Genomic DNA, 10031 nt, shown 5'->3' on the forward strand with positions numbered 1-10031 from the left:
TGATGTCCCAATGAAGCCACATGAACTTGAACCAACACCAAACTTTTAACTGAACTACTTTCCAAACTCATCCTGGTTTGCAGTGTAGCTAGGGATAGGGGTGGATTCGTAATGGTTTGGATGTCTTTATGTTTAATGACTTAATGACACAAAGGATTTAACTGTTTTTTAATTTGATACTCATATCTTAATGCATTTATTGTTATATTTATTTCTAGCTGCCCTGAGTCCCGGTACCAAGAGAAAGGTGGGCTAAAAATAAAGTAAATAAAATGCATAAATTGGAGCATCATGAGTCCTATCTCTAATATTTCATCTCCTTTATGTACATAGATGAAACATAAATACATGTTTTAATGTTTGCATTTTATCTCCATTATGTACAAACTGCAAATAGGTGAAATACCAATACCTTTGCTCTCTAGTGGCTCAATGTGCACAAACTTTTGTTTCATGCATATACTATTGTGTATAAAATTAGGCTATGTGTATGTATAAATGAATTTCATATTTTAACTTGGGTCCCAATTCCAAGATTCCATCTCCTTTATGTACATAGATGAAACATAAATATATGTTTATATGTTTACATTCTATTTCCATTATGTACATAGAGGCAAATATGGGTATACAGTATATGTTTATATGTTTCAATTCTATCTCCATTGCATACATAGATAGAAATATGGGTATATATGTTTATATGTTTACATTCTAACTCCATTATGTACATAGATGAAACATAAATATATGATTATGTTTACATTCTAACTCCACTATGTACATAGATGGAACATGGTATATTTCTATGTTTACTTGTATACTTCTATATTTATATTCTATCTCAGCTATGTACACAGATTAAACATAAATGTATATTTATGTTTGCTTGCATATATTTATATGTTTACATTCTATTTCCATTATGTACATAGATGTAAATATGGGTACATGTGTTTATATGTTTACATCTCCACTATGTACATAGATGAAACATAAATATATGTTTATCTTTACTTATATGTTTACATTTACATTCTATCTCCATGATGTACATAGATGAAACATAAATACATGTTTAGTGTTACATTTGATCTCCATTATGTACATTGATGAAATATAAATACATGTTTATATGTTTACATTTTATCTCCATGATGTACACAGGTGCAAATATGGGAATCCCAAAATGCTGAGGAAGAAACAATCTAAAATCCAACACATCTCTGATGCTTTCTGACTCCACTAGTCTTGGAGACATGCCACGAGTGTGTGTGTGTGTGTGTGTGTATATATATATATATATATAATGTTTCATCTATGTGCATAATGGAGATAGAATGTAAACATATACAAGTAAACATAAACATATTTATGTTTCATTTATGTACATAGGGGAGTTAGAATATAAACATTGAAACATATATAAGTATAGGTGTGTGTATGTATATGTATGTGTGTATATATATGTATATGTGTGTGTATATATGTGTGTGTTTCTATGTTTATATTCTAACTCCCCTAGGTACATAAATTAGAATATAAACATAGTTAGAATATAAACATAGAAACATATATATGTATATGTATGTGTGTATGTATATGTATATGTCTGTGTGTGTGTATATGTGTGTGTTTCTATGTTTATATTCTAACTCCCCTATGTACATAAATGAAACATAAATATGTTTATGTTTACTTGTATGTTTACATTCTATCTCCATTATGCACATAGATGAAACATTATATATATATAGATAGATATAGATATAGATATATACAGTAGAGTCTCACTTATCCAACATAAACGGGCTGGCAGAATGTTGGATAAGCGAATATGTTGGATAATAAGGAGGGATTAAGAAAAAGCCTATTAAACATCAAATTAGGTTATGATTTTACAAATTAAGCACCAAAACATCATGTTATACAACAAATTTGACAGAAAAAGTAGTTCAATATACAGTAATGTTATGCAGTAATTATTGTATTTACGAATTTAGCACCAAAATATCACAATGTATTGAAAACATTGACTACAAAAATGGCTTGGATAATCCAGAACGTTGGATAAGTGAGACTCTACTGTATATGTTTACATTTTATCTCCATTATGCACATAGATGAAACATTATATATACCCAGTGTTCAGATAGATCTCTTTTATGACTCTGGTGGATGTATGTGTGTGTGTATACAAAGGTAAAGGTTACCCCTGGCGTTAAGTCCAGTCATGTCTGACTCTGGGGGTTGGTGCTCATCTCCATTTCTAAGCCTAAGAGTCGGCGTTGTCCGTAGACACCTCCAAGGTCATGTGGCCGGCATGACTGCATGGAGTGCCGTATATATACATACATACACCAGAGACATAAAAAAGGTCTATCTAAACACTGGGAATTGATAAGTCTGAATACTACGCGATTCCTGCGCCTGACCTCCAACACAAACACACCTTTGGAAAACTTTTTTTTTTCCATTTTCGCTGCTGCTCCAAAAGGCGACAAGAGAAGGCGGGAAAGCATGGCGCTCCTCAACCTGCCTCCCTTCGTGGCTCGGACGCGCTTTCCCCGCCTGCTTTGCCTCTTTTTCGACTTCGCCAGAGGCGCCAAAGCAGGTCCCACTCCTTTGCACGGACCCTTCTCAAAAGAAACGAAGCCAAGGAGGATCCTTTTCCCTCACAAAGCCAGGCTTAACACTACCTCAGCACCTCAGGAAAGGGGAGCGTCAACCCGCTGCTGCTGCTGCTTGAACTTAACCCAGCGCTGTATGCCATATGTATGTCTATCACGCGCCCATAGCATGCCGTGCAGCCACAAGGGCGACGGGGCTTTTTACCTCAGGAGCGGGGCTTCCTCTTCCTCCGGCTGCTGTTCTCGCTGCCTGACGAGCGGCGCTTGGCCGCCTCTTTCGCCGCCAAGAAATGACACCGCGGCTCCGAGGAAACCCCGGACGCCACGCCCCCTCCTCTTCCTTCTGACAGTAGGAGCAGCCTCCGTGCTTCTCTATGGAGCTCCGGCCTCGGGATGGGAGCAGGCTTGGACGGAGGAGAGAGAAGGCCACGTGCAGGTCGAGTGCTTGGGACTAGGAGTGTCTAGAATCTAGGTCAGGCGTGCATGGTTAAACTTGGTCCCTCCAGGTGTTTTGGTCTTCAACTCCCAGCCTTCCTAACAGCCTCAGGCCCCTTCCTTTTCCCCCTCAGCCGCTTAAGCGGCTGAGGGGGAAAAGGAAAGGGCCTGAGGCTGTTAGGAAGGCTGAGAGTTGAAGCCCAAAACACCTGGAGGGACCAAGTTTGACCATACCAAAGGCTGAACTTTCCTTCTCTAAAATGATGTCACAAATGTTTTCTGATTTCAGATCCTTCTATTCCCATCCAATAATAATAATAATAACTTTATTTTTGTATCCCGCCTCCATCTCCCCGAAGGGACTCAGGGCGTCTCAGATGGGGACAAGCCCAACAACACAAGTTAAAAGGCAGAAAAATCAATTGAAAACATTCTAGAGTCTCGCTTATCCAACCATCGCCCATCCAATTTCTGTATTATCCAACACAGTCTGCCTTTTAGTAGTCAATGTTTTTAGTAGTCAGTGGTTTCAATACATTGCGATGTTTCGATGCTAAATTCGTAAATACAGTAATTACTACATAACAACAACAACTCTTTATTGATTAGTCAATTTTGACCATATCAAAACATATGAAACATACAAAACGTACACACTTACCCATACATACAGTAAAACCATGTATAGATACAAAGCATCCCGGCCTACTAGCCTGCCAACCCACTCCTAGGTATTTGTGCAAATACAGAATAAAAAGATTAAAATTAAAATTAATTATTCCCTTAAAGTAAAGTTTACTACATAACGTTACCGTGTATTGAACTGCTTTTTCTGCCAATTTGTTGTAAAACATGATGATTTGGTGCTTAATTTGCAAAATCATACCGTAGGGTTGTTGTATGTCTTTCGGGCTGTGTGGCCATGTTCCAAAAGTATTCTCTCCTGGTTTCGCCCACATCTATGGCAGGCATCCTCAGAGGTTGTGAGGCATGGATAAACTAGGCAAGGAAGGTAAATATATATCTGTGGATAGTCCAGGGTGTGACAAGAGTCCTTTGTCAGTTGGAAGGCAGCGTTAATGTTGCAATTAATCACCCTAATTAGCATTAGAAAGGTTTGTCTCTTGCCTGGGGGGCATCCTTTGTTCAGAGTCATTAGCCGTCCTTGAAGCTCCTCTGCCCTCAGAGTGTTGCTTCTGATTTTTGAGTTTTTTAATACTGGTAGCCAGATTTTGTTCATTTTCATGGTTTCCTCCTTTCTGTTGAAGCTGTCCACATGCTTGTGGATTTCAATGATTTTTGAGTTAAAAAAACTCAAAAATCAGAACAGTAGATGGGAAGCAACACTCTGAGGGCAGAGGAGCCCCAAGGACGGCTAATGACTCTGAACAAAGGATGCCCCCCAGGCAAGAGAAAAACCTTTCCAATGCTAATTAGGGTGATTAATTGCAACATTAATGCTGGCTTCCAACTGACAAAGGACTCTTGTCACACCCTGGACTCTCCACAGATATATATTTACCTTCCTTGCCTAGTTGATCCATGCCTCACAACCTCTGAGAATGCCTGCCATAGATGTGAGCGAAACGTCAGGAGATAATACTTTTGGAACATGGCCACACAGCCCGAAAGACATACAACAACCCTGTGATCCCGGCCATAAAAGCCTTCGACAACACATTAAATCATACCGTAATTTGACATGTAATAGGCTTTTCCTTAATCCCTCCTTATTAGCCAACCTTTTTTCTTATCCAACATTCTGCCAGCCCATTTATTATTATTATTATTATTATTATTATTATTATTATTATTATTATTACTGTATTATTAACTTCATTTCTATCCCACTCTTCTCACCCCCCAGGGGACTCAGAGCGGCGTACAACATACATTTAGGCAAACATTCAATGCCTCATTATAAAAAGCAAATAAAACATAACATAAAATCAACAGAAAGGTGAAGTGTGTTAAAGCGCTGAGCTGCTGAACTTGCAGACTGAAAGGTCCCAGGTTCAAATCCCGGGAGCGGAGTGAGCGCCCGCTGTTGCTCCAGCTTCTGTCAACCTAGCAGTTCGAAAACATGCCAATGTGAGTAGATACCGCTCCGGCAGGAAGGTAACGGCGCTCCATGCAGTCATGCTGGCCACATGACTTTGGAGGTGTCTACGGACAACACTGGCTCTTCGGCTTAGAAATGGAGCTGAGCACCAACCCCCAGAGTCAGACATGACTGGACATAACGTCGGGGAAAACCTTTAACCTAAAATCAATAGAAACAATCAACATATTAATACAATTTAAAACAATTAACATTAAGATATTAAAACATAAAAACAGCATCTAGATACAGTACAGTCTCACTTATCCAACACTCACTTATCCAATGTTCTGGATTATCCAACGCATTTTTGTAGTCGATGTTTTCAATATATCGTGATATTTTGGTGCTAAATTCATAAATACAGTAATTACTACGTAGCATTACTGCGTATTGAACTACTTTTTCTGTCAAATTTGTTGTATAACATGATGTTTTGGTGCTTAATTTGTAAAATCATAACCTAATTTGATGTTTAATAGGCTTTTCCTTAATCTCTCCTTATTATCCAACATATTCGCTTATCCAACATTCTGCTGGCCCGTTTACGTTGGATAAGTGAGACTCTACTATACACCCTACTAGGTCTCCTTCCCCCCGTCATGATCTTAAGGCCTTCTTTGGCTCGCTTGGATGGTGCTTATGTTGGATAAGCGAGACTCTACTGTATAATAAAATTATATATATAAATACCACCAAGAATTTGCCATGATTTATTATGATCCACACAGTCAAAGACTTTAGTATAATCTGTCAAACAAAAATAGATGTTTTTCTGAAACTCCGTACCTTTCTCAATTATCCTCACTTTCAGCCATCAAAGTGGTTCGGGGATACTAAGTCACCTTGTCTGTCTCCTGAGGAATTTGTATAAGGACCAACTTAGCAACAGTAAGGACATATCATGGAACAACAGACTGGTTCAAGATTGGGAAAGGAGTACGGCAGTGCTGTGTACTCTCACCCTACCTATTCAACTGTTCAGCTTCTGCTTATTGCAGAAACAAAGGTTGGCAATAAAACTTCAGTAGAGACCCGAATGAATGCATTTTGTTAAGATCTCAGTTCAGGAGTTTGAAAGGTTAAAACATGAAAATCAGAGCTGGATGAGGAAAAACAAATTGAGGCTGAATCTAGACAAGACAAAGTTGCGTGCCATCAAGGATTCTAATCCAGGAATGGAGGTGTGTCAACCAGTTCTGGATGGGGTTACATTCCCCCTGAAAGATTGTGCTTGCAGCTTTGGGATGCTCCTGGATCAGCCTTTCTAAATGTAAGCCCAGGTAGCTGCGACAGTCAGGAGTGCTTACTATCAGCTTTGACTGATACACCAGCTGTGCCCTTTCCTAGAATCCGAGGACCCAAGACAGTAGTGCACACGCTGGTAACCTCAAGGTTGGACTTCTGCAATGTGCTTTACATTGGGCTACCTCTGTACCATGTTCAGAAACTTCAGTTAGTTCAAAACATGGCAGCCAGATTGGTTACAGGAACATCTAGATGAGAGCATATCACACCCATATTAAAGTCACTCCACTGATTGCCAATTAGTTTCCAGGCAAATTACAAAGTGGTTTTGACCTTTAAAATCCTACATGGTTTGGGTTCCCCTTCTCCTGGACACGCCACGCTTTAGAACACTCAGATAACCTTTTCATCGACTTCCCTATGGCTATGGAACAACCTGCTGGAAGAGTTCCAACAGCTAAACAAGCTGTCAGAATTTAAGACACAACTGAAACCTCATCTCTTTTGGCAGGCCCAGCCCAACCAATTTTAAATCTTGAGTTTTGATTTACATTCCTATATTTTACCTTTTAAAAAATGCATATATAATTTAAGAAACATTGCAGATCTCATAGTTCTAAGCTCCTTTTTAGAATCCTGTTATGAATTGACAAAGTATTAGTATTTGTTTAAAATACTAAATATATGCTTCAATTACTGAAGCATACTAAAATAATATACTTCAATTATTTCCTATTGTTTTATGCTGTTTAAAATTTGTTGCGTCCTGACCTGGTATTATTTGTTACATGGTGGGATATTAATATTTTAATTGATAAATAAATAGAAGATATTGTACAAGGCAAATTGCAACTGGCACAAATGTTATTCAACAGGATCTTGGTAGATTTCTAAAACTATATTTCCTCCTTTTGATTTATCAGGGAGTGATAGCCTCATCAGAATAATTCCAACTAAGGTGCTCCACAACATTTAGCAAATGTAATGTTATAATAAGGCTAGAATCTTTCAGAAAGCCCACATACTTTTAAGTATATAACTAGCCACAACACTTCTCACAATACATTAAAAATGTTCAGTCTTTTCTGCTTTACCTGTTTATCATGGGAACTCTTCTATCTTCCTTCTGTGGCAATTTATCTTTGTTTAGTGACTACAGGGTCCTTCGAGATAAAAACAATGCTGGAAAAACAGATGAATCAGAGTTTTGACAGTCATAATGAGTTCAAGAAGGCATTATGTAAACATTATTAAGTGTAATAAACACATGTCAGCATGAAACAACTTTGTGTGGATGTGCCAGTAGTCGCCACAGTGAACCTTCTATTCATAATGTCTTTTTAACTTTATGTAGCTTGTATAATAAGAGTTTAGCATTGCTGCAACCTTGACGGAAAATCTTTACTCTGTAATAGATAGGCCAAGTTCAAAGGAATGCCACTGGGAGGCTGCACACTTTCCTTCATAGATGCAATGCATTAGTTGGGCTGACAAAGATGTCTGTTTCCAGCATTCCTAGTGTAAATACTAGTAAAGTACAGTAATTACAGGTTCAGTGAGAAAGTTTGAACATAATATGAAGAATTTGTCTTAGACATGCACACTAATTTTCTTTGGGTCATCTTGGTCTCCACGATGATTATGATGATGTGGTTGTGTGTCCTCAAGTGGTTTTGGACTTATGGAGATTAAAGTGAACTATCAAAGAGGTTTCTGCACAGAATTTGTCCAGAGAGCGCTTGCACCTTTGCCTTCTTCTGGAGTTTAGAGAATGTGACTTGCCCAAGATCACCTATTTGTATCAATAAAGTGATATAATATTGTAGTATCTTGACTGGACTTCACAGCTGGCTAAAATGGATTGACATATGGCTACCAAGCTCAACTAGACCACAGAGGGACTAGGTTGATATGCGGCAGGAAAACATAGCCCTATCTTAAAGTTCTTCTCTAAGATAATTGTGATATTTTTAGCATATGGTATGTAACGCCTGTGCAAATTCAGCATTTAAGCAGAAAGGGTAATGGGGCTTGTTTGAAAGGATATAAAATAATAGACTCTTTTTAAGCATATGAAGTCATGGATCACATTTAAATATGTAAAGGAAGCAATCGATTGAAAATACATTTTAGGCCATATGTTAACCTTTCTGAATCAAGCAAAATGGGGGAAAACATAGAATTTTATATTTACAGAATTACTCTGATGTGTTTGTTAGCACTGAAGGTATATAAAATCTATTGTAGGAAAATTGCTGTGATTCTTATGCTTACATAATGGCCATGATTACCATATATACTGTACTTGTTTATAAGTCAAAGGCAGGATTTGTGGTCATTATGCTTACATAATGGCCATGATTACCATATATACTATACTTGTTTATAAGTCAAAGGCAGGATTTGTGGTCAAACTTACAAATTTTGATATGACCCATAGATAAGTCAAGGTTCATTCCAGAGAGAAAGGGAAGGGCCAATGCCTCCTCAGGGGCAGTTGCTCCAGACCACCGCCATCACAATTTTCCTACCAAGAAAGACTTTTGCCACTCTATTCAGAGAATGGTATAGTTCCTTTTTTATAAGTGTTAAAGTACAGTATTAACACACACACACACACACACACACACACACATAAAAGCTTGGGTACCTGGCGATGCCCAGGTTATTTGAAAAAGGCATTGCTAACTTTTGGATGTTTTGAATGAACCCACGAGAAATTGTTGTAGATCCATGGTATATGGGGTTTGCAATAGTCTCTGGATGTGGGTGCAAATCCCATCATCCAGGGTCCATCCTCTCCCAAACCACCCCAGAATGTAAAGTGAGTCATGGGGGGATCTGAGTCCAAACTGCTCTTACGATGAGGAAGTTCTTAACATCCAGGTGAAAACCCTTTCTCTTCTACTTGAATCCATTGCTCTGTGTCCTGGTCTTTAGAGCAGTCTAAAACAAGCTTGCCCCCTCCTCAATGTGACATTCTTTCAAATATTTAAACATGACTGTCATATCCCATTGCAACTTACTTTTCTCTGATTTCCAAATCTTTTGCTTGCCCTTCTCTGGACACGTTATAGCATGTCAGTAGCTAGGAAGATGTGAGATTTTATTCTATCTAATTCTACTGGAGTTGTGTGTACCTTCCTACAATAGGAAAGGTAACCAACAGCTAGGTGATGGGTTTTTCAGAATCTCTTAGGCCCTTTCCACACAGCTGCTGTATAAAATCCACATTGAACTGCATTATATGGTAATGTAGACTCAGGGCTCTTCCACATAGCCATATAACCTAGAATATCAAGGTAGGTAATCCACAATATCTGCTTTGAACTGGATTATGTGACTCCATGCTGCCATATAATCCAGTTCAATGTGGATTTTATACAGCAGCTGTGTGGAAGGGGCCTCTCTCACCATCAGAGGAAAGCAAAGGGAAATCCCCTTGGAACAGATCTTGCCAAGAAAATCATTTGAAATCATTCTCTAAGGTTTGCCATAAGCTGAAAATGGCTTAGAGATACATAACAAGAAGTTTGGCCAACCCAAATCATTGGAAAACTGGAGGCTGGTTAAAGAAAATGTCATTCGTGGATGCATTTTGGAAGAACCGTTCAAAT

At 38.4% G+C, this 10031-nt stretch overlaps 1 protein-coding gene across 3 annotated transcripts in view; it reads right to left on the reverse strand.

The window, feature by feature from the left end:
* The window catches only part of rarb (retinoic acid receptor beta), a 436563-nt gene extending 433586 nt beyond the window's left edge, over positions 1 to 2977 (reverse strand). Inside the window, exon 1 of one of the 3 annotated variants that reach the window (XM_062957200.1) lies at positions 2836 to 2977. The gene's annotated coding sequence lies outside the window, so the exon portion shown is untranslated. Of the gene's footprint in view, positions 1 to 2452; positions 2615 to 2835 lie in introns of those variants that run through there. The other 2 variants (XM_062957204.1, XM_062957202.1) reach the window with 2 other exon arrangements.
* Between the last annotated feature and the right edge of the window lie 7054 nt (positions 2978 to 10031).

The sequence above is a fragment of the Anolis carolinensis genome, chromosome 6 (genome assembly GCF_035594765.1).
Source record: "Anolis carolinensis isolate JA03-04 chromosome 6, rAnoCar3.1.pri, whole genome shotgun sequence".
In the NCBI taxonomy this organism is placed as follows: Eukaryota; Metazoa; Chordata; class Lepidosauria; order Squamata; family Dactyloidae; genus Anolis; species Anolis carolinensis.